Source organism: Dama dama, chromosome 24 (assembly GCF_033118175.1).
Source record: "Dama dama isolate Ldn47 chromosome 24, ASM3311817v1, whole genome shotgun sequence".
NCBI lineage: Eukaryota > Metazoa > Chordata > Mammalia > Artiodactyla > Cervidae > Dama > Dama dama.
In genome coordinates, this window is record NC_083704.1 from 49,415,222 (window position 1) to 49,430,457 (window position 15,236).

The following is a 15,236-nucleotide window of genomic DNA, read 5'->3' on the forward strand; positions in this document are numbered from 1 at the left end:
TATTTATTTATTTATTTTTTATTAGTTGGAGGCCAATCACTTCACAACATTTCAGTGGGTTTTGTCATACATTGATATGAATCAGCCATGGATTTACACGTCTTCCCCATCCCAATCCCCGCTCCCACCTCCCTCTCCACCCGATTCCTCTGGGTCTGCCTCAGCTTTCTTTATAGTCCAGCTCTCACATCCATACATGACTACTGGAAAAACCATAGCTTTGACCAGATGGACCTTTGCTGGCAAAGTAATGTCTCTGCTTTTTAATATCCTTTCTAGGCTAGTGGAGGTGATGGAATTTCAGCTGAGCTATTTTAACTCCTAAAAGGTGATGCTGTGAGAGTGTTGCACTCAATATGCCAGCAAATTTGGAAAACTCAGCAGTGGCCACAGGACTGGAAAAGGTTGGGATTGGATTTCATTCCAATCCCAAAGAAAGGTGACGCCAAAGAGCGTTCAAACTACCCCATAATTGTACTCATCTCACACACTAGCAAAGTAATGCTCAAAATTCTCCAAGTCAGGCTTCAAACGTACATGAACCATGAACTTCCAGATGTTCAAGCTGGATTTAGGAAAGGCAGAGGAACCAGAGATCAAATTGCCAACATCCACTGGATCATCAAAAAAGCAAGAGAGTTCCAGAGAAACATATACTTCTGCTTTATTGACTAAACCAAAGCCTTTGACTGTGTGGATCACAACAAACTGTGGAAAATTCTTCAAGAGATGGGAATATCAGACCACCTTTCCTGCCTCCTGAGAAATCTGTATGCAGGTCAAGAAGCAACAGTTAGAACTGGACATGGAACAAGAGACTGGTTCCAAATGGGGAAAGGAGTACATCAAAGCTATATATTTTCATCTTGCTTATTTAACTTGTGTGCAGAGTACATCATGCGAAATGCCAGGCTGGATGAAGGACAAGCTGGTTCAAGATTTCTGGGAGAAATATCAGTAACCTCAGTTACGCAGATGACACTACTCTTATGACAGAAAGTAAAAAGGAACTAAAGAGCCTCTTGATGAAAGTGAAAAAGGACTGTGAAAAAAGCTGACTTGAATCTCAACATTCAGAAAACAAAGATCATGGCATCTGGTCCCATCACTTCATGGCAAATAGATGGGGAAACAATGGAAACAGGGAGAAACTTTATTTTTTTGGACTCCCAAATCACTGAAGATGGTGACTGCAGCCATGAAATAAACAGATGCTTGTCTTCATGGAAGAAAAGCTATGACCAATGTAGACAACATATTAAAAAGCGGAGACATTACTTTGCCAACAAAGGTCTGTCTAGTCAAAGCTATGGTTTTTTCAGTAGTCATGTATGGATGTGAGAGTTGCACCATAAAGAAGGCTGAGTGCTGAAGGATTGATGCTTTTGAAATGTGATGTTGGAGAAGACTCTTGAGAGTCCCTTGGACTGCAAGAAGATCCAACCAGTCCATCCTAAAGGAAATCAGTCTTGAATATTCATTGGAAGGACTGATGCTGAAGCTGAAACTCCAGTACTTTGGCCACCTGATGTGAAGAGCTGACTCATTGGAAGAGACCCTGATGCTGGGCAAGATTGAAGGAGGGAGGAGAAGGGGACAACAGAGGATGAGATGGTTGGATGGCATCACTGACTCGATGGACATGAGTTTGAGTAAGCTGTGGGAGTTGGTGTTGGACAAGGAAGCCTGGAGTGCTGCATTCCATGGGGTCGCAAAGAGTTGGACATGACTGAGTGACTGAACTGAACTGAGGCTAGTCATAGCTTTTCTTCCAAGGAACAAGCATCTTTTAATTTCATGGCTACAGTCACCATCTGCAGTGATTTTGGAGCCCAAGAAAATAAAGTCTGTCACGGTTTCCAATGTTTCCCTGTTTTTCATGAAGTAATAGGACCAGATGCCATGATCGTCATTTTTTGAATGTTGATTTTAAGCCAGCTTTTTCACTCTCCTCTTTCACTTTCATCAAGAGGCTCTTCAGTTCCTCTTTGCTTTCTGCCATAAAGGTATTGTCATATGTGTATCTGAGGTTATTGATATTTTTCCCAGCAATCTTGAACCAGCTTGTCCTTCATCCAGTCCAGCATTTCTCATGATGTACTCTGCACATAAGTTAAATAAGCAAGATGAAAATATATAGCCTTGACGTACTCCTTTCCCCATTTGGAACCAGTCTCTTGTTCCATGTCCAGTTCTAACTGTTGCTTCTTGACCTGCATACAGATTTCTCAGGAGGCAGGAAAGGTGGTCTGATATTCCCATCTCTTGAAGAATTTTCCACAGTTTGTTGTGATCCACACAGTCAAAGGCTTTGGTTTAGTCAATAAAGCAGAAGTATATGTTTCTCTGGAACTCTCTTGCTTTTTTGATGATCCAGTGGATGTTGGCAATTTGATCTCTGGTTCCTCTGCCTTTCCTAAATCCAGCTTGAACATCTGGAAGTTCATGGTTCATGTACGTTTGAAGCCTGACTTGGAGAATTTTGAGCATTACTTTGCTAGCATGTAAGATGAGTGGTTGTGAGGTAGTTTGAACATTCTTTGGCATCACCTTTCTTTGGGATTGGAATGAAAACTGACCTTTTCCAGTCCTGTGGCCACTGCTGAGTTTTCCAAATTTGCTGGCATATTGAGTGCAGCACTCTCACAGCATCATCTTTTAGAATATGAAATAACTCAGCTGGATTTCCATCACCTCTACTAGCTTTATTCGTAGTGATGCTTCCTAAGGCCCACTTGACTTTGGACTCCAGGATGTCTGACTCTAGGTGAGTGATCATACCATCATGGTTATCTGGATCATAAAGATCTTTCTTGTATAGTTTTTCTGTGTATTCTTGCCACTTTTCTTAATATCTTCTGCTTCTGTTAGGTCCATACCATTTCTGTCCTTTATTGTGCCGATCTTTGCATGAAATGTTCCCTTGGTATTGCCAGTTTTCTTGAAGAGATCTCTAGTCTTTCCCATTCTGTTGTTTTCCTCTATTTCTTTGCATTGATCACTGAGGAAGTCTTTCTTATCTCTCCTTGCTATTCTTTGGAACTCTGCATTCAAATGGGTGTATCTTTCCTTTTCTCCCTTGCCTTTAGCTTCTCTTCTTTTTTCAGCTATTTGTAAGGCCTCCTCAGACAACCATTTTGCCTTTTTGCGTTTCTTTTTCTTTAGTATTGTTTTGATCACCGCCTCCTATATGAACCTTGTCCATAGTTATTCAGGCACTCTGTCTATCAGATCTGATTACTTGTATTCACAGTGCACTTTTTATAATAGTAAAGGCTCTGAAAAGTCCTACAGCGTAAGAAGCTAGTTCATATTTACTTCTGTCATCAAGGCTTATTGAAGCCTAGCCTTTCTTTTCTTGTTTTCTGTTTTTGTTTTGTTAACAGTTATTAACATCTTCCAGAGTTAGTGGTGCCAGAGCACTCTCTGTAAATCACTGAGTGAAGAAAAACATCACCAAGTGAAACTGAAATAGGTGGCATTGCAGTGATGGATTTTGGAAGTGGTTAATTGTGTTGAGGCAGTTGTGTGGGAAGTGGTTTGTTCTGTCTTCTCATACAGTTGGAGGGAAGTGGCTTGCACCCTCTTTGATGGTAATTCTGCCATTTGGATATCCTTCATTGATTTTCACTTTGTCCACCACTCACCACTGATTCTGTTTTACTCATTGACATTAGACTAAGAGTTACAAGAGGTTTGAGTTATGAGAAGAGTGGAAAGAACATGCATTTATTTTTGCAGTGGGTTGTCATGGGGATAAATACTTGGGAAAATATGAGGATGCGTAAATTTCCATAACCCCTCATTGGCCATAAGTTAGGCCTTCCAAATGCCTTAGGTTACATTGGTGAAAATTTTTTGGAAGAAGTTTGGGAAATGGAAAAAAATAAGTCTGTTGGGTAGAAGTAAGTAGTCCCCAAGAAATATCTGATATTGGCAGTAAAAAGATTGGGAAATCATTCAAAAGATTAGCACAAACAAAATAAAGGTTTAAAAAGTTTTTAAAAAATTAGCATGCAATTTGGACATTGGTTAATGTCCAAATATCTGCTGTCCAATATGGTAGTTACTAGCCACATGTGACTATTTACTTTAAATTAACTAAGATTAAATAATCTTGAAAAGTCAATTTTATAGTTGTAGTAGCTGCACTTTAGCTATTCAGCAGCCACACATGACAAATGGCTACTGTATTGGACAGAATGGAACGGTTCCATAACTGGAAAAAAAACTGCTGGGTAGCACATGAGATATAGAGAATTCTGATATGGTCCCCATGACCTCTGTCCCCTGGTTTTCACACTCTTGAATAACCCCTCCACTTGAGTGTGGGCAGGACCTGTGACCTATATGAAGCTAATAGAATATGGCAAAAGTAATGGATGCCGCCTCTTTGAACAGTTATGTTATATGGCAGAGATGATGGGATATCACTCCTGTTGTAAGAGTCTTCCTTAGCAGATTGAGGAGAGAGGTTCTCCTGCTGGCCTCGGAGAATCATACAGCTGTGTGAACTGACTGTGCAGAATGCCATATGGCAAGGAACGATGAGCTGCCTCTTGGACCTGCGGACGGCCTCCAGCTCCAGCCAGCAGCCAGTGAAGAGCTGGGAACCTCATTCCTACAGCTGCAAAGAAAGGAATTTTTCCAATAACCTGAATGAGCCTGGAAGTACGGTCTTCTCTATTTAAGCCTACAAATGAGAAATGCAGTCTGGCTAACATCTTGATTTCAGCCTGGTAAAACCAGGAGCACAGGGACCAGCCACGCTGTGCCTGGACTTCTGACTCACAGAAGCTGTGAGATAATAAATAAGTGTTTGTTTTAGGCTGCTAAATTTGTGGTAATTTGTTAGGCAGCAGGGGAAAACTGATTTGGTGTTAGTCTAAACTATCTTTGGGAAGTTCTGATAAGCTGTGCCTCAGATGGTCCAGATCTTAAGAAGAGTATAACTTACTTATTGAGGCTGGTGCTTTGCCTCCCTGTTAGGGAAAAGTAAAAAAAGGACTGTCTCTCAAAAAAAAAAAAAAAAAATATATATATATATATATCCAGAATGACCCATTTACTTTTGTGGCAAAGCTCTCATAATAATGTACAGTAATATAGCATACAGATGAGACCATGAGCTTAGGCATCATAGAAATGATAGCTCGGATTATGGATCCTCTGCTTATTAACTGTATTATGTTGGGTCAGTACTTAACCTCTCTAAGCCTCGTTTTCTTTATCTATAAAAGGATGTTGTTTTAACTAAAATTATATTTTTATAGTGCATAGTGCCTGACACATACTATGACATCTGGAAATGAGGGCAGTTTTATTATTTAGCAATATTTTAGCATTGATTTCTGATAGGAAGTAATATAAACTCTAACACATTATTCCTGTACTCTAGTTTGGAAAATCAGCATAAAAGATTTTTATCTTCTTATGCCTTCACTCTATTTTATGTCTGGGCTTCTACAGGCCAATTCCAGGTTGAATGCAATAAAAATAGGTCTTGCATACACGAAGTGCCCCTGTGCTCATAGGCTGCTTTGGCTGTATATTGTCTGGGCAAATCGCCCCCAACCTCTGGCCAGACTGTGGAATGTTGGTTTCCTCAGACATTAGCCCCCTGGGGGTCAATTTTCACAGTTTCCATATGTTTTTATATTACCCCAAACTGTAAATACAACTGACACCCTACCAAATTGGCCCTAATGTTCCTGTGTCTAATGGTGGAGTTGGAGGCTTTTATAAAAAAACAATGCTCTGTGGAATTGTGGCAATTATACAAACGTTTTGTTTTTAAAGTGTTCAGATTCATTTTTTTTTTTTTTTTTAATTTGAAAAGAACTAAATGATGTGCAAGGAGAAAATTGGAGGGAACAGGCAGGAGTTTTCATCTTAGGTCTGGGTCCTTTCTTGGTTTTGCACCCATGGTCCCAGAAGTTCTGTCCTGTGGTCTGTTACCTGTTATCTGCAGTTGTCCTTGGTCCTTTGTGTTTCTCTTACTTTCCATTTTTGTTGAACTTCTACTTTTATCTTCACTTATTTTATCATCTCCCAACTCTTAGTCTTGATTTAAGTCTGTTTGTATGGGAGAAAGAGCCAAGCTCATTATGAGGCAGTGAAGTCCCAGGATATGAAATACACTAAACATTTCTACTTGTGGAGGTAGACTCATCCATAAAAGCTAATCATTTGTTCAAAAATGGCCACATTGAGGTTAACGGGTCCAGAGACCGGAAATTAACGGGAAATTGCATGGTGTCCTTGTTGGTTTTGTGTTCAGCTTCCTAGCTGGGTCTTTATTTCAGTAACTATCACTGCCCCCATGAAGTCTAAAGCTGTTAAGCTCCCACCTTCCATTCCAGAGCTCCCCTGGCTGAAAGCTAATATTCTTGGGTAATTACCTCATATGTATCTAGTTCTCTAACAGTCAACCAAGTTGCTTCTCGGCATCTTGTGAAGTTTGGAATGGTGTGCCTTAAAGTAGCTGAACTATGGAACAGAGATTGTATCCTGAGCATGTCTGTTTCTCCTCCCTAGAGCTTTTTGAGGCTGCTTGAGAGAAGAGAAAGTGAGACAGTGGTGTGAAGGAGTTCTGGGACATTCTCCACAGCTGGTTGGCAGGGCACAGAGATTAAGGGGCTGGGGGTAGCCTCTGGGCCAGAATGATTCAGAATTCTGCTTCTGCTGCTCAGTTACTCTGTAACTTTCAGCTGTAAGAATAATCAAAGGACTGTTGATTAATAGGGTTGTGAGGATTAAGTGAGCTAGTGTATGTAAAGTGCCTAGAGCACATCATGGGATGTGAGCATTTGCTGCTGTGATTGTCATTTCCTGGCTTCAGCAAACTGTGTCTCATGGGCCAAATTCAGCCCTGCCACCTGTTCTTATAAATAAAGTTTTATTCATGTATAGTCACACCCATTTGGGTACATGTTATCTGTGACTTATTTCATGCTACAATGACAAAATTGAGACACAGCTGAATACTGTTTACAAAGGTTGCATAGCCCCCAAAGCATAAGTTATTCACTATATATAGCCTTTTATGGAAAAAAGTTTGCTGATCCCTATTTTTAGTCTTTAGATAGCTTTTCTAAGCAGCATAAATGAGGACAAGCCATCAGCCTGCTGTGAACTGTGTAGATTTTTAAAAAAGTACCTATTGAATATAAATTAAGAAAGAGAAACAAGGCTCATTTCTTTTGGATTCAACCTTTTAGACTTTCAGTTTAATTTCAAGAATGACTATAGGAATGAGAACTCTAGTTTGTTACTGTGTTTTTACCAGCTAATGCCCTGTTATATTCATTGGTCCAGTTTTATTTTATTTCTTTTTACTGTATCTGAGATTCATTTCACTGACAATAAACTGATATTCATTATATGAGATTGAATTCTTCTTTGTAGAAGAATTCTCATTCTCAGACCTGCATGACCAGCCCATGCCCTCTGGGTCATCATACCTACCTGGGAGATCAAGTGATAAGAAATTTATTTAGTAGTCAAAGCCAATAGAAAGAGCCAAGCTTCTTAGGTAATCATGTGACCCTTACAATGGTATTGTATAGTCTGCTTGATGGAAGAGTGCCTTATTAATAGACGCCCATGGATTGAACATTGACTTCTGAAGCAGGTGAAAAAAAGGCCTTGCCTTTTCTGTTTGAGTTTCCTCTGATGACAGTCCTACTGAGTACATCTAGAGGAGGGCAAGGAGGTATCGGAAAGGGTTGCCTCTCTCTGCTTTCTATCCCTATCTATCCCTTTCTATCTCTAACAGGCCCCCATCATCTCTTGTCTTGAGATTAGGCTGTCAGTCATTGGGCTCCATTCATACTTAAGGTAGTGCTCCTTTGATACTTTGGGTGAGGAGATTCTGCAGGGCTAGAATAAAGAACAGTTGAGAGAAGTCATCCCTTTGAAACCTCTCCTACATGAAATATCTGTAGAAAAACAAACCCTTCTCTTGCTAATTGTGACCGTCTTCTGCTCTGTAACCTTTTCTCTAGGTTTTCTTGGCTCTTGTTGGCGAATGAGGTGAGGGAAATAGATACACACTTTAGAAGAGTGTTATTTGGGTCAGAGGGTTCAGGCTAGCATTTATAAATTATCCACTATGTTCAAGGGACTGTTGTAGGAACATTAGGCTTACGAAATCATTTAATGCCTCCCATCCCCCATGAGATAACTTGCTCAGAGTCACACACTTTCTAAGTGTCACCTCTGTGATGAGAATACAACCAATCTGGCAGCAAAGTCATTGGTCTTGGGCATCTTAAGATCTTGTTTCTTGACCTGCTTTGTCTCAAATGATTCACCTGTTTCTTCAGGCTGAATGAGAAATAGACATATAGAATCTTCTCCTCCAAGGACAATTTTGCTGGTGGAGTCCGATACTCTAAGGTGAAAAGTTAAGACTCTCGTTGTTTCTGAGAAGCTCCACTTCTCAAGTTTTCAAATCTAAACAACCCCTTGCCTTTAACCCTTCTTTCTTTAGCAATATTATCAGGTTCATGGTATACCTGACTGTCCTAGTACATGATAAATGATGTCAGTCTAAGTTATGTTGGCATCATGTGCTTTAACTGAGGTAGCCTTATCTCTGGATCCTCATGCAGCCCCAGACACCATAGGAGAGGTGGGAACAGAGAAGAGGGAGATGGGAGGGTATTCATTGCCAGGGAATGAAGGGAGAAAGGACCAGAGGTAAGGAGGGGAGGGGGAATCTACTGAGGAGGGAAGCCAAGAAGGGAGCATGAGGAGATAGTGGGCATCCTGCTGGAGGGTTTTGGTAAGGACCTAGGCAGTCATCAATGCTCCTGGCCCAACTGGTAGGCTGCTCTTGAGTGGAAGCTGCAAAATGCAAAGTTCAAGAGATCTGGCTCATTCTGGAACTAAGTCCTAAGACCTTGATCCTAATTGTTGCCTTCTGTTGGGAGGAGAGTGAGATTCAAGTAGCCAGAACTGGCCAAATACTTTCTCTTTAAGGAAGGCATATCATGCTCATGATATTCAGCACATTTGTACATGCTCTAAAATTATCTTTAGAATATTTATGACAGCTTTCTAAAATTTATAGCTATGCTGAAGTACTGAATGGTATTTACAAGCTTTTAAAAAAAATGGGATCATCTCAGTGGTTAAAAGTAAAAACTTTTATTATGGGAAATTCAGCATGCAGTACTCCTCATTTGTGTATGTGTGTGTGTGGCCCATCTACTTGTGCAGTCGCTTCAGGATCCCAGCTCACTTACCCAGGCTTGTCGTGACCTTCCTGCAACACTTCTATTAGGGTAAGGTTCCAGGAATGTAACTTATCTTATTAAGGAAATCACAAGTAGAAGCTAAATGTATGACAAAAGGGGTGTAATAATGCATTCCAAAGTACGTTGTCTGAGGTATTTGGAATACCTGTTATTCTGGTGTGAGGAGCAAGACACTAAATATGTGTTCACAATATTGCACAGGACACCATTACATTCGTATTGTAAACTAAGTGTGAGAGAGAGGGAACATCCTATAGTCTGTCTAAACATTTTGCCTATGAAATTCATCACCTCTTCACAATAACTCTGAATTACACACAATTATTCCCATTTCATGTGTGAGGTACAGAGAGGTTAAGAAATTTGCGTATGGCCACACAGCTATAAACTACTAGACTTCCAGTGGAAACCCAGGCAGTCTGCCTCCAGAGTTTATAGTACTAGTCCTTGCACTGCAGCTGCTCCTGGAAGATTCATATAACTCAGAAAGTATCTTCCATTGTGGTTGTACCATTTTACACTTCAAGTTAAACCTGCGTCTAGTTACTTATCCAAGAGAAAGGAAAACATATGTCCACGGTGTGGGGGGGTGCGGGGAACTGGTATAGTAATGTTCATTGCATTCTTATTCTTTTAAAAAAAATCAGAAACAACCCAAATATCCACTTAACAAGGGAATAGCTAAATAAACTGTGGTATGTTCATAGTAATGGAATAGTATTCAGCAATAAAATGGAACTTACATACAACATTTTGAGTGATATCAAAAATCCTACACTGAGAGAAGTCAGACACAAAAGAATATATACCATATGATTCTTTGAAGTCCAACAATAGGCAAAACAAATACATGTAGATAGAAGTTAGAGTAGAGATTACTTTGTCACAGAGGGAAGAAAGGAACATGAGGCTAGGGGATGTCAAGGTTCTGTATTTTGACTGGTCAAAAATCATTGACTTGTGCACTTAGTATCTGTGCCTTTCCTTGTCTGTATTTATACCTCACTTAAACACATACACACAAATACAGTAGGATGTGAAAGCTCCTGCTTCTTCAATCTCAGTACCTTCTTCAGTGGTAACTATTGTTTACAGACTGGGGTGGAGTTTCCAGGAGTATATATACAGGCTATTTCGATATGAGTGCATGTATATGTCCCAATAGGCTTTTATATTTTAACATAAATAAGATCGACTTCCCTTTCACTTTTCACTTTCATGCATTAGAGAAGGAAATGGCAACCCACCCCACTGTTCTTGCCTGGAGAATCCCAGGGACGGTGGAGCCTGGTGGGCTGCCGTTTATGGGGTCGCACAGAGTCGGACACGACTGAAGTGACTTAGCAGCAGCAGCAGGATCAGACTATATGTATTATCCTGCAACCTGGTTTCTTTATTTGGTTAACAATACGTCTTGAAAATTTTTTCCACGTCCACACTTCAGTTTTGCCTGAATGTCTTTAGCTAGCTTAAGATTCTTTAATATGAATGTACTTGATTTCTTCAGCTAGTTTCCTTCTGATGGACAGTTCAGTTCAGTCACTCAGTTGTGTCCGACTCTTTGCGACCCCATGGACTATAGCATGCCAGGCCTCCCTGTCCATCACCAACTCCCGAAGTTCATCCAAACTCATGTCCATTGAGTCAATGATGCCATCCAACCACCTCATCCTCTGTTGTCCCTTCTCCTGCCTTCAATCTTTCCCAGCATCAGGGTCTTTTCCAATGAATCAGTTCTTCGCATCAGGTAGCCAAAGTATTGGAGTTTCAGCTTCAGCGTTAGTCCTTCCAGTGAATATTCAGGATTGATTTCCTCTCAGGTTGACTGATTGGATCTCCTTGCAGTCCAAGGGACTCTGAAAAGTCTTCTCCATCATCACAGTTCAAAAGCATCTGATGGACAGTTAGGCATTTATCAGATTTTCATGTTTGCAAAGATATGAAAATTATTGCACACATATATCTGTGCATACATGCAAGCATTTTTATAGGCCACTTGCCTAGAAATGGGTTTGCTGGGGCAAAAGGTATGTACACTTCGGTGGATACACACAAATTGACTTCTAAAAATGCTTTTTTAAATGACACTTGTGACATATGACGGAGCTGGATTCCTGAATCCTCTCCAACAGTGAATGTTATCAATTTAAAGATTTTGAGACCAGGTGGATTAAAAAATGACAGACATATTGTTTCTGTGGGGATTTTAAAAGAAGGAAGCTTTCTTTTAGTTTATATGCGAAAATACACATGCTCTTAGAGAAACATATGCATCTCCTGCCCTGTATTCTGGGGTACGTCATAATAGAGAACAATTTCCTTTCCTTTGGGAAGAACGAAAAAGAAAAGAGATACTAAGCCCTGACAGTCTGATAAGTGGGAAAAAATATGATATTAAAGATAGGAGAACTAAAAATCCTAAAAGTTTAAATAAATGAAAGAGATCTCAAACCTGGTGAAAGTAATATTTACTTTGAGTGTCAGAGAAGGTGTAAGGTTTTTGAAAGTATTTCACATGGTTTCTAAATTCAAACATTATTATCATATCAGATATATATTAACATAGAGAAGTGACAATGACATCAATGCAAGCATTCATTCAACCGAATGAGTATTTTTGAAAGTATAATGCTCTCTCAACAGCAATTTAGAGAATACTTTAATTCTAATTTGATGGACTATTTTAGTGAGAATAACAGGAGTCTGTTCTCTCTGACTTTCATTCCTTTTAAAAAATTTTATTTTATTTGAGATAGAGTTAATTCACAATGTTATATTAATTTCTGCTGTATAGCAAGGTTATTCAGTTATACACACAGATATATATATATATATATATATATCTATATATAGATAGGATTTGGGCCTAATAGATCTATCTATATATATATATATATATATATTCCTTTTTTGTTTTCTATTATGGCTTATCGCGGGATATTGAATATAGTTCCCTGTGCTATGTAAAAGGACCTTGTTGTTTATCAATTCTCTATATAATAGTTTGCATCTGCTAATCCCAAACCCCCAATCTACCCCTCCCCACCTTCCTTGTGGCAACCATAAGTCTGTTCTTTATGTCTCCAAGTCTGTTTCTGTTTCATAGATAAGTTCATTTGTGTCATATTTTAGATTCCACATTTAAGTTATATCATGCTGCTGCTGCTGCTAAGTCGCTTCAGTCATGTCCGACTCTGTGCGACCCCATAGACAGCAGCATAGGGTATAACAAATGTCTTTCTCTGTCTGACTGACTATACTTAGTATGATAATCTCTAGGTTCATCCATGTTGATGCAGATGACATTACTCTGTTCTTGTTTATGGCTGAGTAGTATTCTGTTGTGTAAGTGTGTGTGTGTGTATAGACTTTTAGATTTTTAGGTTGCCTATTTTTAGGACTCTCTCACTGTGCTCTCCAACTAACCTCTATTCACCACTGGGTCCAATAACTGCTTTTTTGAAGAAACATTGTGTCTTGAGTATATTTTAATGATGTTTCCTTGCAGAAAAATTTCACTCCCAAAAACCACATGTTTTTCTAGAACATAGAGTAGGTCAGTTTCTGGCAGGGCCTTGGCATGCCAGGGTGCCTAGTGGGTGGGAGTTTGGGGAGTGGGTGTCATTGACACTGTTCTCTGAGGCAGTGTTGCCCGAGGGCTTTGTCATCTGCACCCCCAGGGGCTCTACCTTCTTAAATTTAGAGACAGTTGAGATATGTACTGAGTTTAGCATGATTTATGCAGTGTGAATTTACTCTTGCAGGTTGTAAAAGGACTGATACATCACTTACAAATCTCTCTTCTTGGAAATGTCAAATTTATTGGTATAACAATCACTATGATTATTCATTCCAGTGAGCTTCTGTGGGTGCATTTACTCTTCTTCAAGGAATCTCACATTTTTAAATTTCATGACTTATCTACCTGCCTCCCTCTCTCTCCTCCTACCCTGTAAATTGCTGTTTCTGACCTGTGCTTCATAAACTTGCGGCTTCCCTGAGGGGCACCTGAAAGAGAGAGTGTCTAGTAGATCACCTGTTCCCACCCCACCCCACTCTTTATCTCTATCCTACCTCTGGCAGAGCAATTTTTCCTTCCACATTTAGCTTTCGAGGAAACTTTCAGTCGAAGAAAGACTTTTACCCATAGAAATACATTTGAAAACCATAGCACTCCTGTCAAGGAGTTTGCGTACTGTATATGTATCTCTTGATGTTCACGTGTACAGAGATAAGATGGTCATTTTTATCACCTTACCCTGAACTGATCTATTAGGCCCAAATCCTAAGCAGTGCCATTCAAAACCCAACCTTTCTAATCACTGGAGTCCTAAGTAAGTCAGTATTTGAAGGAATGGTTGGAGAATTTGATGATCAGCCTCCATCACAGAGTGCAAACTTTAGTTTCTCTTTTTTCCTAGCTACTCATTCTTAATTTAGGAAAGCTTTCAGGGATGTGTGGATTTTGAATTTTTTTTTATTTTCTTTTTGGATTGAAAAAACCACTGCAGCATCCCAGGAGATAAGGTCTAATATGTTCAAACTGCTTCAAGAACTATGTGGGAGTTTTTTAACAGTGCAAATGATGTTTGTAATAATAATCTATTGTATTTATCCCTGGTACTTGCAGGGGAAATATTTAGCAATTAGCTCTATATAAGTGTGGATTTTAAAGTAATAAAAAAATATATTCGGTTATAAAGATATTCTGTAATTGAACAGTCTCACTAGTGTTATGGACCTCTCCATCGCATTCTGTTACTGATCTTACTTCCTACGCAACAAGAAAATGTGCTTCCCCTGGCTTAGTGTGAACTTTGGAACCTCCATATTCTTGTTCAATTAGGAAGCAAGAGGTCATTCTTAGCATCTACATAGTAACCAGAAGACAGTCTTCTAAAAGTAGATTAGTGTGTACACTTAGTTCATAGCTTCATAGGTATGTAATACTGTATTTGCTAAAAATGAGAAATATCAGACAATGATTATCCAGTCCAAATAATGAGTAAGAGGATGGTTATTCCACCTGAGCTTTTATCCCCTTAATATGTGCCACCAGAAGTATTTAAATCAGTTGGTTCTGTAAATATTTGTAAAGAGCTAAAGTGTTCAGAATATTTTTATTAGCAAGATTTCTAATAGATTTTTCAGCTTAATAAACAGTTCTCTTGAACTTCATTTTCTTGGCGTTGGAGGGTGTAGGGGAGTGTATAATTTTATAAGGACTAGAAATAAGGGTTTCTTGTTGAGTGGAGCTACCACCTGGTTATTGTTTCATCTGGACATGTTTGCTGTTTATCATCAAATTCTCATCTCATCCCTAAGTCTGCAAGAGCAGTGGTTCTGAATACCCTTCTGTTGGGAGTCAGGGCTCAGTAACAGTGGCTGACTCAGCAGTGCTGGGGAGAGCTCACAGAGGGATTGCCGGGGACCCCCAAGTGACTCTGCTCCAGGTCTCTCCTCTTTTGAAATCACTGTTCCTGAGCGCTCTGTACTGCCCTCCTGTCTCCTCATGTGTTGGATTAGATTTATGGGAGCTGCTGTCGACATGGTTGCCTAAATCTGTGGAATGTTTTGCTAAACGCTGCTGGTGAAATAGTCCACATGAAGTCTGTAACTCCCTCCAACATACACACCTTTTTTTTTTTTTTTTTTTTTAAGAAAACTGTCTTCTATCCTTAGTCTTTTATTCACTTGATCGCTTTATGATTTTTCACTTTGAAATCCTATAGATTCATTAAGAACTTTTATTCCAACCACTCAGGCTTTATTTAACATGGTGATTAGCCAAAGTGTTACTCTGCTTGAGCTAAGTGATGACAGTGTATTTGATTGGAGCCTTGTAATTATTATTTTAAAATCAAAGTAATAGATTATGATTTCAAAATAGGAACTTGATCCAAAAGAATAATAGTAATTAGAACAGCAACCACTTAGAAGAAAGTAAATGCCCCCATCACAGACCACAGGGCC

General features: G+C 39.4%; 1 protein-coding gene across 1 annotated transcript in view; it reads left to right on the forward strand.

The window, feature by feature from the left end:
• ERC2 (ELKS/RAB6-interacting/CAST family member 2) overlaps nt 1-15,236 on the forward strand; it is a 988,080-nt gene that overhangs the window by 527,243 nt on the left and 445,601 nt on the right. The gene's annotated exons all lie outside the window — the stretch shown is intronic.